Below are 13,163 nucleotides of genomic sequence, written 5' to 3'. Positions count from 1 at the left end.
AGTGCTTTGGGTGTGCCAAACATCACAACGTAACTGGGTGGCTATAAAGGTACACTACAAGTATTTCTAAAAGTGTCTGTTGGATTGGCACGAATCGAGACTGGGATTTGTCACTCCATGTAAACGGAGAGGTATCTCTGGGCCCACTCGGTAGGACATCATCATAATGTGCACAATGTGATCAAGGAGTTGATCACAGGATGATGTGTTATGGAACGAGTAAAGAGACTTGCCGGTAACGAGATTGAACAAGGTATTGGGATACCGACGATCGAATCTCGGGCAAGTATCGTACCGCTAGACAAAGGGAATTGTATACGGGATTGATTAAGTCCATGACATCGTGGTTCATCCGATGAGATCATCGTGGAGCATGTGGGAGCCAACATGGGTATCCAGATCCCGCTGTTGGTTATTGACCAGAGAGTTATCTCGGTCATGTCTGCATGTTTCCCGAACCCGTAGGGTCTACACACTTAAGGTTCGATGACGCTAGGGTTATAGGGAATAGATATACGTGGTTACCGAATATTGTTCGGAGTCCCGGATGAGATCCCGGACGTCATGAGGAGTTCCGGAATGGTCCGGAGGTAAAGATTTATATATGGGAAGTCCTGTTTTGGTCGCCTGAAAAGTTTCGGGGTTTATCGGTAACGTACCGGGACCATTGGGAGGGTCCCGCGGGTCCACCAAGTGGGGCCACAAGCCCCGGAGGGCTACATGGGCCAAGTGTGGGAGGGGACCAGCCCCAGGTGGGCTGGTGCGCCCCCCCCCCCCCCCCCAAGGCCGCCTCCAAGAGGGAAGGGGGGGCAAACCCTAGGGCAGATGGGCCCTAAGGCCCACCCCAGGTGCGCCTCCCCCTCTCCCCCTTGTGGCCGCCACCCAGATGGGATCTGGGGGCTGCCGCCACCCCTAGGGACGGAACCCTAGGTGGGGGCGCAGCCCCTCCCCTTCCCCTATATATACTTGAGGTTTGGGCTGCCCAACATACATGAGTTCTTGACCTCTCCCTGGCGCAGCCCTACCTCTCTTTCTCCTCGTCTCTTGCGGTGCTTGGCGAAGCCCTGCTGGAGTACCACGCTCCTCCACCACCACCACGCCGTTGTGCTGCTGCTGGATGGAGTCTTCCTCAACCTCTCCCTCTCTCCTTGCTGGATCAAGGCATGGGAGACGTCACCGGGCTGTACGTGTGTTGAACACGGAGGTGCCGTCCGTTCGGCACTAGGATCATCGGTGATTTGGATCACGACGAGTACGACTCCATCAACCCCGTTCTCTTGAAAACTTCCGCGTAGCGATCTACAAGGGTATGTAGATGCACTCTCCTTCCCCTCGTTGCTGGTTTCTCCATAGATAGATCTTGGTGACACGTAGGAAAAATTTGAATTTTTGCTACGTTCCCCAATAGTGGCATCATGAGCTAGGTCTATTGCGTAGTTTCTATGCACGAGTAGAACACAAAGTAGTTGTGGGCGTTGATTTTGTTCAATATGCTTACCGTTACTAGTCCAATCTTGATTCGGCGGCATTGTGGGATGAAGCGGCCCGGACCGACCTTACACGTACTCTTACGTGAGACTGGTTCCACCAACTGACATGCACTAGTTGCATAAGGTGGCTAGCGGGTGTCTGTCTCTCCCACTTTAGTCGGATCGGATTCGATGAAAAGGGTCCTTATGAAGGGTAAATAGCAATTGGCATATCATGTTGTGGTTTTTGCGTAGGTAAGAAACGTTCTTGCTAGAAACCCATAGAAGCCACGTAAAACATGCAAACAACAATTAGAGGACGTCTAACTTGTTTTTGCAGGGTATGCTATGTGATGTGATCTGGCCAAGAAGAATGTGATGAATGATATGTGATGTATGAGATTGATTATGTTCTTGTAATAGGAATCACGACTTGCATGTCGATGAGTATGACAATCAGCAGGAGCCATAGGAGTTGTCTTTATTTATTATATGACTTGCGTGTCATTGAACAACGCCATGTAATTACTTTACTTTATTGCTAACCGTTAGCTGTAGTAGTAGAAGTAATAGTTGGTGAGACAACTTCATGAAGACACGATGATGGAGATCATGGTGTCATGCCGGTGACGATGATGATCATGGAGCCCCGAAGATGGAGATCAAAAGGAGCAAAGTGATGATGGCCATATCATGTCACCTTTTGATTGCATGTGATGTTTATCATGTTTTTGCATCTTATTTGCTTAGAACGACGGTAGTAAATAAGATGATCCCTCATTAAAATTTCAAGAAAGTGTTCCCCCTAACTGTGCACCGTTGCGAAAGTTCGTCGTTTTGAAGCACCACGTGATGATCGGGTGTGATAGATTCTTACGTTCACATACAACGGGTGTAAGCCAGATTTACACATGCGAAACACTTAGGTTGACTTGACGAGCCTAGCATGTACAGACATGGCCTCGGAACACAAGAGACCGAAAGGTCGAGCATGAGTCGTATAGAAGATACGATCAACATGAAGATGTTCACCGATGTTGACTAGTCCGTCTCACGTGATGATCAGACACAGCCTAGTTGACTCGGATCATGTAATCACTTAGATGACTAGAGGGATGTCTATCTGAGTGGGAGTTCATAAGATGAACTTGTTTATCCTGAACATAGTCAAAAGGATTTTGCAAATTATGTCGTAGCTCGCGCTTTAGTTCTACTGTTTAGATATGTTCCTAGAGAAAAATTAGTTGAAAGTTGATAGTAACAATTATGCAGACAGTAAAAGGCTTATGTCCTTAATGCACCGCTCAGTGTGCTAAACTTCGAACGTCGTCTGTGGATGTTGCGAACATCTGACATACACATTTTGATAACTACGTGATAGTTCAGTTAAACGGTTTAGAGTTGAGGCACCGAAGACGTTTTAAAACGTCGCGAAACATATGAGATGTTTCGAGAGCTGAAATTGGGATTTCAGGCTCGTGCCCACGTCAAGAGGTATAAGACCTCCGACGATTTTCTTAGCCTGCAAACTAAGGGAGAAAAGCTCAATTGTTGAGCTTGTGCTCAGATTGTCTGAGTACAACAATCGCTTGAATCAAGTGGGAGTTGATCTTCCAGATGAAATAGTGATAGTTCTCCAAAGTCATTACCACCAAGCTGCTAGAGCTTCGTGATGAACTATAATATATCAGGGACATATATGATGATCCTTGAGATATTCGTGATGTTTGACACCACAAAAGTAGAAATCAAGAAGGAGCATCAATTGTTGATGGTTGGTGAAACCACTAGTTTCAAGAAGGGCAAGGGAAAGAAGGGATACTTCATGAAATGACAAATCAGCTGCTGTTCTAGTGAAGAAACCCAAAGTTGAACCCAAGCCCGAGACTAAATGCTTTTGTAATAAGGGGAACAGTCACTGAAGCAGAACCACCCTAGATACTTGGTAGATGAGAAGGCTGGCAAGGTCAACAGAAGTATATTGGATATGCATTACAATGTGTACTTTACTAGTACTCCTGGTAGCACCAGGGTATTAGATACCGGTTCGGTTGCTAAGTGTTAGTAACTCGAAACAAAAGGCTACGGAATAAAGGTGAGATGACGATATGTGTTGGAAGTATTTCCAAGGTTGATCAAATATTGTACGCTCCCTCTACCATCGAGATTGGTATTAAAACCTAAATAATTGTTATTTGGTGTTTGCGTTGAGCATAGACATGATTGGACTACATCTATCGCAATGCAGTTATTCATTTAAGGAGAATAATGGTTACTCTGTTTATTTGAATAATACCTTCAATGGTCTTACACCTAAAATGAATGGTTTATTGAATCTCGATCGTAGTGATACACATGTTCATGCCAAAAGATATAAGATAGTAATGATAGTACCACCTACTTGTGGCACTGCCACTTAAGTCATATCGGTATAAAACGCATGAAGAAGCTCCATGTTGATGGATCTTTGGACTCACTCATTTCTGAAAGGATTGAGACATGCGAACAATGTTTGTTGGTAGATATGCATGAAGAAACTCTATACAGATGGATCGTTTGGACTCACTTGATTTTGAATCACTTGAGACATGCAAATCATACCACATGGGCAAGATGACTGAAAGCCTCGTTTTCAGTAAAATGGAACAAGAAAGAAACTTGTTGGAAGTAATACATCTTGATGTGCACAGTCCAATGACTGCTGAGGCATGTAGTGGATATCGTTATGTTCTTACTTCACAGATGATTTGAGTAGATACTGAGTATATTTACTTGATGAAACATAAGTCTCAAGTAATTTCAGAGTGAAGTTGAACATCGTCGTGACAAGAGGATAAAATGTCTATGATATGATCGCAGAGATGAATATCTGAATTACTAGTTTGGCACAGAATTAAGACATTGTGGAAATTGTTTCACAACCAATACAGCCAGGAACACCATGGTGTGATGGTGTGTCCGTACATCATAACTGCACCCTATTGGATATGATGCATACCATGATGTCTCTTATCAAATTACCACGATAGTTTATGGGTTAGGCATTAGAGACAACCACATTCACTTTAAAAAGGGCACCACGTAATTCCGATGAGATGACACCGTATGAACTATGGTTTAGAGAAACCTAAGCTGTCATTTCTTAAAAGTTTGGGGCTGCGACGCTTATGTGAAAAAGTTTCAGGCTGATAAGCTCGAACCCAAAGCGGATAAATGCATCTTCATAGGACACCCAAAACAGTTGGGTATACCTCCTGTCTCAGATTCGAAAGCAATAAGGGATTGTTTCTAGAATCGGGTCCTTTCTCGATGAAAAGTTTCTCTCGAAAGAATTGAGTGGGAGGATGGTGGAGACTTGATGAGGTTATTGAACCGTCTCTTCAACTAGTGTGTGGCAGGGCACAAGAAGTTGTTCCTGTGGCACCTACACCAATTGAAGTGGAAGCTTATGATAGTGATCATGAAACTTCAGATCAAGTCACTACCAAACCTCGTAGGATGACAAGGATGCGTGCTACTTCAGAGTGGTACGTAATCCTGTCTTGGAAGTCATGTTGCTAGACAACAATGAACCTACGAGCTATGAAGAAGCGATGGTGGGCCTGGATTCCGATAAATGGCTCGAGGCCATATAATCCGAGAGAGGATCCATATATGAAAACAAAGTGTAGACTTTGGAAGAACTACTGGATGGTCGTAAGGCTGTTAGGTACATATGGATTTTAAAAGGAAGACGGACAATGATGGTAAGTATCACCATTAAGAAAGCTCGACTTGTCGTTAAGATGTTTTCCGACAAGTTCAAGGAGTTGACCACGATGAGACTTTCTCACTCGTAGCGATGCTAAGAGTCTGTTGGAATTATATTAGCGATTACTGCATTATTTATGAAATCTTGCAGATAGGATGTCAAAACATTGTTTCCTCGACGATTTTTGAGGAAAGGTTGTATGTGATACAACCGGAAGGTTTTGTCAATCCTGAAAGATGCTAACAAGTATGCAAAGCTCCAGCAATCCTTCTAAGGACTGGAGTAAGCATCTCGGAGTTGGAATGTATGCTTTGATGAGATGATCAAAGTTTTGGGTGTAAACAAAGTTTATGAGAAACTTGTATTTCCAAAGAAGTGAGTGGGAGCACTATAGAATTTCTGATGAGTATGTGTTGTTAACATATTGTTGATCGGAAATGATGTAGAATTTCTGGAAAGCATGCAGAGTTATTTGAAAAGTGTTTTTCAATGGAAAGCCTGGATTAAGCTACTTGAACATTGAGCATCAAGATCTATAAGGATAGATCAAAACGCTTAATGGTACTTTCAAATGAGCACATACCTTGACATGATCTTGAAGGTGTTCAAGATGGATCAGTCAAAGAAGGAGTTCTTGCCTAAGTTGTAAGGTATGAAGTTAAGACTTAAAGCTCGACCACGGCAGAAGAAAGAGGAAGGACAAAGGTCGTCCCCTATGCTTTTGTCATAGGCTCTCTACAGTATGCTATGCTATGTGCCGCACCTGAAGTGTGCCTTGCCATGAGTTAGTCAAGGGGTACAAGAGTGATCCAAGAATGGATCACAGGACAGCGGTCAAAGTTATCCTTAGTAACTAGTGGACTAAGGAATTTTCTCGATTATGGAGGTGGTAAAAGAGTTCGTCGTAAAGGGTTACGCCGATGCAAACTTTGACACTAATCCAGATTATTCTGAGTAGTAAACTGGATTCGTATAGTAGAACAGTTATTTGGAATAGCTCCAAATAGAACGTGGTAGCTGCATCTAGGAGATGACATAGAGATTTGGAAAGCACACATGGATCTGAAAGATTCAGACCCGTTGACTATAACATCTCTCACAAGCATAACATGATCAAACCCAGAACTCATCGAGTGTTAATCACATGGTAAACTAGATTATTGACTCTAGTAAACTCTTTGGGTGTTAGTCACATGGGGATGTGACCTTGAGTGTTAATCACATATCGATGTGAACTGGATTATTTACTCTAGTGCAAGTGGGAGACTGTTGGAAATATGCCCTAGAGGCAATAATAAATTGATTATTATTATATTTCCTTGTTCATGATAATCGTTTATTATCCATGCTAGAATTGTATTGATAGGAAACTCAGATACATGTGTGGATACATAGACAACACCATGTCCCTAGTAAGCCTCTAGTTGACTAGCTCGTTGATCAATAGATGGTTATGGTTTCCTGACCATGGACATTGGATGTCATTGATAACGGGATCACATCATTAGGAGAATGATGTGATGGACAAGACCCAATCCTAAGCCTAGCACAAGATCATGTAGTTCGTATGCTAAAGCTTTTCTAATGTCAAGTATCATTTCCTTAGACCATGAGATTGTGCAACTCCCGGATACCGTAGGAGTGCTTTGGGTGTGCCAAACGTCACAACGTAACTGGGTGGCTATAAAGTTACACTACAGGTATCTCCGAAAGTGTCTGTTGGGTTGGCACGAATCGAGACGGGGATTTGTCACCCCGTGTAAACGCAGAGGTATCTCTGGGCCCACTCGGTAGGACATCATCATAATGTGCACAATGTGATCAAGGAGTTGATCACGGGATGATGTGTTACGGAACGAGTAAAGAGACTTGCCGGTAACGAGATTGAACAAGGTATCGGGATACCGACGATCGAATCTCGGGCAAGTATCGTACCGCTAGACAAAGGGAATTGTATACAGGATTGATTAAGTCCATGACATCATGGTTCATCTGATGAGATCATCGTGGAGCATGTGGGAGACAACATGGGTATCCAGATCCTTTTGTTGGTTATTGACCAGAGATTTATCTCGGTCATGTTTCCATGTTTCCCGAACCCGTAGGGTCTACACACTTAAGGTTCGATGACGCTAGGGTTATAGGGAATAGATATACATGGTTACCGAATATTGTTCGGAGTCCTGGATGAGATCCCGGACGTCACGAGGAGTTCCGGAATGGTCCGGAGGTAAAGATTTATATATGGGAAGTCCTGTTTTGGTCGCCGGAAAAGTTTCAGGGTTTATCGGTAACGTACCGGGACCACCGGGAGGGTCCCTGGGGTCCACCAAGTGGGGCTACAAGCCCCGGAGGGCTACATGGGCCAAGTGTGGGAGGGGACCAGCCCCAGGTGGGCTGGTGCGCCCCCCCCCCCCCCCCCAAGGGCCCAAGGCGCCTCCAAGAGGGAAGGGGGGCAAACCCTAGGGCAGATGGGCCCTAAGGCCCACCCCAGGTGCGCCTCCCCCTCTCCCCCTTGTGGACGCCACCCAGATGGGATCTGGGGGCTGCCGCCACCCCTAGGGAGGGAACCCTAGGTGGGGGCGTAGCCCCTCCCCTTCCCCTATATATACTTGAGGTTTGGGCTGCCCAACATACATGAGTTCTTGACCTCTCCCTGGCGCAGCCCTACCTCTCTTTCTCCTCGTCTCTTGCGGTGCTTGGCGAAGCCCTGCTGGAGTACCACGCTCCTCCACCACCACCACGCCGTTGTGCTGCTGCTGGATGGAGTCTTCCTCAACCTCTCCCTCTCTCCTTGCTGGATCAAGGCATGGGAGACGTCACCGGGCTGTACGTGTGTTGAACATGGAGGTGCCGTCCGTTCGGCACTAGGATCATCGGTGATTTGGATCACGAAGAGTACGACTCCATCAACCCCGTTCTCTTGAACGCTTATGCGTAGCGATCTACAAGGGTATGTAGATGCACTCTCCTTCCCCTCGTTGCTGGTTTCTCCATAGATAGATCTTGGTGACACGTAGGAAAATTTTGAATTTCTGCTACGTTCCCCAACACTTATATATACTGAAACCTCCAGAAAATAACCTAGATCAGGAGTTCCGTCGCCGCAGGCCTCCATATCCACCGGAAACCAATCTAGACCCATTCCGGCACCATGCTAGAGGGGGGAATCCCTCTCCGGTGGCCATCTTCATCATCCCGGCGCTCTCCATGACGAGGATGGAGTAGTCCACCCTCGGGGCTGAGGGTATGTACCAGTAGCTATGTGTTTGATCTCTCTCTCTCGTGTTCTTGAGGTGGTACGATCTTGATGTATCGTGAGCTTTGCTATTATAGTTGGATCTTATGATGTTTCTCCCCCTCTCCTCTCTTGTAATGGATTGAGTTTTCCCTTTGAAGTTATCTTATCGGATTGAGTCTTTAAGGATTTGAGAACACTTGATATATGTCTTGCATGTGCTTATCTGTGGTGACAATGGGATATCACGTGATCCACTTGATGTATGTTTTGGTGATCAACTTGCGAGTTCCGTGACCTCGTGAACTTATGCATAGGGGTTGGCACACGTTTTCGTATTGACTCTCCGGTAGAATCTTTGGGGCACTCTTTGAAGTTCTTTATGTTGGTTGAATAGATGAATATGATATTGTGTGATGCATATCGTATAATCATACCCACAGATACTTGAGGTGACATTGGAGTATCTAGGTGACATTAGGGTTGTGGTTGATGTGTGTCTTAAGGTGTTATTTTACTACGAACTCTAGGGCTGTTTGTGACACCTACCATGATTGATTGGAAAGAATAACTTTGAGGTGGTTTCGTACCCTACCATAATCTCTTTGTTTGTTCTCCGCTATTAGTGACTTTGGAGTGAGTCTTTGTTGCATGTTGAGGGATAGTTATATGATCCAATTATGTTATTATTGTTGAGAGAACTTGCACTAGTGAAAGTATGAACCCTAGGCCTTGTTTCCTAGCATTGCAATACCGTTTACGCTCACATTTATCACTTTCTACCTTGCTGTTTTTATATTTTCAGATTACAAATACCTATATCTACTATCCATATTGCACTTGTATCACCATCTCTTCGCCGAACTAGTGCACATATACAATTTACCATTGTATTGGGTGTGTTGGGGACACAAGAGACTCTTTGTTATTTGGTTGCAGGGTTGTTTGAGAGAGACCATCTTCATCCTACGCCTCCCACGGATTGATAAACCTTAGGTCATCCACTTGAGGGAAATTTGCTACTGTCCTACAAACCTCTGCACTTGGAGGCCCAACAACGTCTACAAAAAGAAGGTTGTGTAGTAGAAACCAATGAACTGTTTGCGTTGAGATAAGAAAACAGAAACGGTTCAACTTTACAAGATGTGTGTGATACGCGACAAACAGGTCTGTAATCGGAAACATGTGCGAAGATAGGTAACAACATAGACTATTACTGCTAACAAGCTGTCTATGCTGTGAGCAAACGATCGCTGGTATACAATTGTGAGTGACTGATGAAAACATCACCGATGGGTTCCATTGTTTAGTCCGTGTGCGATGTGATTTTCTTTGTCCGTACAACATCTACGCTCTATCTATAGAGCATCAACATATATACTTAAAAAGACAGCATTGCATAACCAAATTAAGCATACAATTACACAAGTGACTACACACATAACATTTGCACACACACCAAAGTAAGCAATTACATGCATACTAAAGTAGGAGAAATGAGGATCTAATCATCTACGTATTGTTGCGATGACGCTTGCCATTGCTCTGCTTCCGGCTAGATCCCTGACCGTTTTGGGGAAGGAGGCACTTCCTCATGTCAACGATCCGCATGTACATGTCGTAGCTCGTGTATGCCTCCTTGGCCGCGTACAGGACATGAGCTTTGTCGAGTTTCTCCATCCAGGCCTAGTGCCAGGCATGCTTGTCCTTGTTGCATGGATCCTTCATGTCTCTGTAGTGGGGGTACGTGATGGCCTCGGCGAGGTGAACTAGTGAGTCCTTCTCATGCTCCTTGCTGCCCCATATCTTGAGCGCCTTTACATCCCCTCTTTCTTCTAACGACCATCGGTATTTTACTCGAAGCTATATTTTTATTCGTCACATACTATGTGTTTTGCTTGGAGCGTCTTGTATGATATGAGTCTTTGCTTGTTTTATTTTGTGTTTTATCTCTTGATCCCTTGCTGGACACACCTATTTGAGAGAGCCAAAATTATGTCATGACTTGTTAGAATTGCTCTCTATGCTTCACTTAATTTTTTATGAGCAATGGACTTGCTCTAGTGCTTCACTTATACCTTTTTGAGCACGGTGTGCTTAGTATTTTTGAAGAAATGCTCTCTTGCTTCACTTAGATTTATTTGAGAGTTAGTAAAATTTTCAAGAAATTCTCTCTTGCTTCACTTAAATTAATTTGAGAGAAAGAAAGAAATATTATGCTCATGATATTCACTTATATTTGTTTGAGCTTGTCAAAAGCAACACATGAAAATTAGTTCCAAAGTGATATATATCCAAGAAGGATGTAATAGAAACTTTCATGAAGATCATTGGACAAAATAAAATTGATTCCTAGTAATAGTTTTGAGATATGATGATGTGATATGTGAGTTATGTTGATGAGTAATTATGCTTTAGTAAGAATATTGGTGTTAAGGTTTGTGATTCCCTATGCAAGCACGAAAGTCAATAATTGTGCAATGAAATTATATCCTACTTGTGGTGCATTATTCGGTGTTAATTATGCTTAATGCTCTCTTATGAGATTATCCGTTTCTTGGTTGGTTGCTTCTCAATCTTTTACTAGCCTTCATTTTGCACTAAGTATGATCACTACTTGTGCATCCAAAACCCTTTAAACCAGTTTTGCCACATGCGTCCACTATATCTACCGATATGCGGTATTCTTTTGCCTTTCTAAGCAAATTTGCATGCACCATCTCTAATTTTCAAAATAAACTTCTCTTTTGTGTGTTTGTTTCGCTCGCGGAGCGGTGAGGGGTGGCTAATATTTTCCATGCTAGATGTGTTATTCTCACAATGAGTGTTTATTCACTTGTCATTGCACGAGAGTAAGGCAAAGGTATTAGGGATGCCCAGTCCCAAAATGAAAAAAATGAATTTACTCTATGTTGTCAAATAATAAATTCCTTGGAAAGTGTTGGTATGGAAGGCACCCGTGGATATGGTTAGCCATGGAAAGTGAAAGTATGGTGGAAAAAAGAATAAACTTTATTTTCTCTTTGGGAACCGCCTATGATATATCAAGCATGGAAAGTGTTGGGAACTCTAAGTGATTTTCGTTGGTGGGATGAATACAACTCCGAAAATGTTTTTATCTCTAAGTTTTTTTCTTTGAGCTCTGGCACCTCTGCAAATCCCTACCATCTGCGAAGGGCCTTTCTTTTACTTGATGCAATTTTATTTTGAATTTGAGTCTCCATCTTCTCTTATGAAAGCACCAACTAGGAGGCAATACGATCGTACTTGAGTGTTGGGTATAGCTAATATGCGAGTGTGTTTCATGAATGGATCAATGGTTGAGCATGATGGGCTAGGGATAACTTATTTTAGCATTGATATTTTGAAAGACATGGTTGCTTGTTGATATGCTTGAGTATTTAAATTATCATGTCAAAACTAGACTATTGCTTTGAACAATATAAAAGTCCAAATGTCGATGCTAAAAAGAAAATATTATGTTATGACATGTTAGGCAACATTCCACATCAAAAATTCTATTTTTATCACTTCCCTATGAAGGAAATATGCCCTAGAGGCAATAATAAAGTTATTATTTATTTCCTTATATCATGATAAATGTTTATTATTCATGCTAGAATTGTATTATCTGGAAACATAATACTTGTGTGAATACATAGACAAACTAAACGTCACTAGTGTGCCTCTACTTGGCTAGCTCGTTAATCGAAGATGGTTATGTTTCCTAACCATAGACATGTGTTGTCATTTGATTAACGGGATCACATCATTAGGAGAATGATGTGATTGACATGACCCATTCCATTAGCTTAGCACCCGATCGTTTAGTATGTTGCTATTGCTTTCTTCATGACTTATACATGTTCCTATGACTATGAGATTATGCAACTCCCGTTTGCCGGAGGAATACTTTCTGTGCTACCAAACGTCACAACGTAACTGGGTGATTATAAAGGAGCTCTACAGGTGTCTCCAAAGGTACATGTTGGGTTGGCGTATTTCGAGATTTTGATTTGTCACTCCGATTGTCGGAGAGGTATCTCTGGGCCCTCTCGGTAATGCACATCACATAAGCCTTGCAAGCATTGCAACTAATGAGTTAATTGCGAGATGATGTATTACGAAACGATTAAAGAGACTTGACGGTAACGAGATTGAACTAGTTATTAAGATACCGATGATCGAATCTCAGGCAAGTAACATACCGATGACAAAGGGAACAACGTATGTTGTTATGCGGTCTGACCGATAAAGATCTTCGTAGAATATGTAGGGGCCAATATGAGCATCCAGGTTCCGCTATTGGTTATTGATCGGAGACATGTCTCAGTCATGTCTACATTGTTCTCGAACCCGTAGGGTCCGCACGCTTAACGTTACAATGACAGTTTCATTATGAGTTTATATATTTTGATGTACCGAAGTTTGTTCGGACTCCCAGATGTGATCACGGACATCACGAGGAGTCTCGAAATGGTCGAGACATAAATATTGATATATTGGAAGCCTATGTTTGGACATCGGAAGTGTTCCGGGTGAAATCGGCATTTTACCGGAGTATCGGGAGGTTACCGGAACCCCCGGTAACCTAATGGGCCTTAATGGGCCTAGTGGAGGAAGAGGAGAGGAGGCCTAGGGGCTGCCGCGTGCCTCTCCCCCCCAAGTCCGAATTGGACAAGGAGGGGGGGTGGTGCCCCCCCTT

This window comes from Triticum urartu, chromosome 6 (assembly GCF_003073215.2).
Source record: "Triticum urartu cultivar G1812 chromosome 6, Tu2.1, whole genome shotgun sequence".
NCBI lineage: Eukaryota > Viridiplantae > Streptophyta > Magnoliopsida > Poales > Poaceae > Triticum > Triticum urartu.
This window is presented reverse-complemented; position numbering follows the sequence as displayed.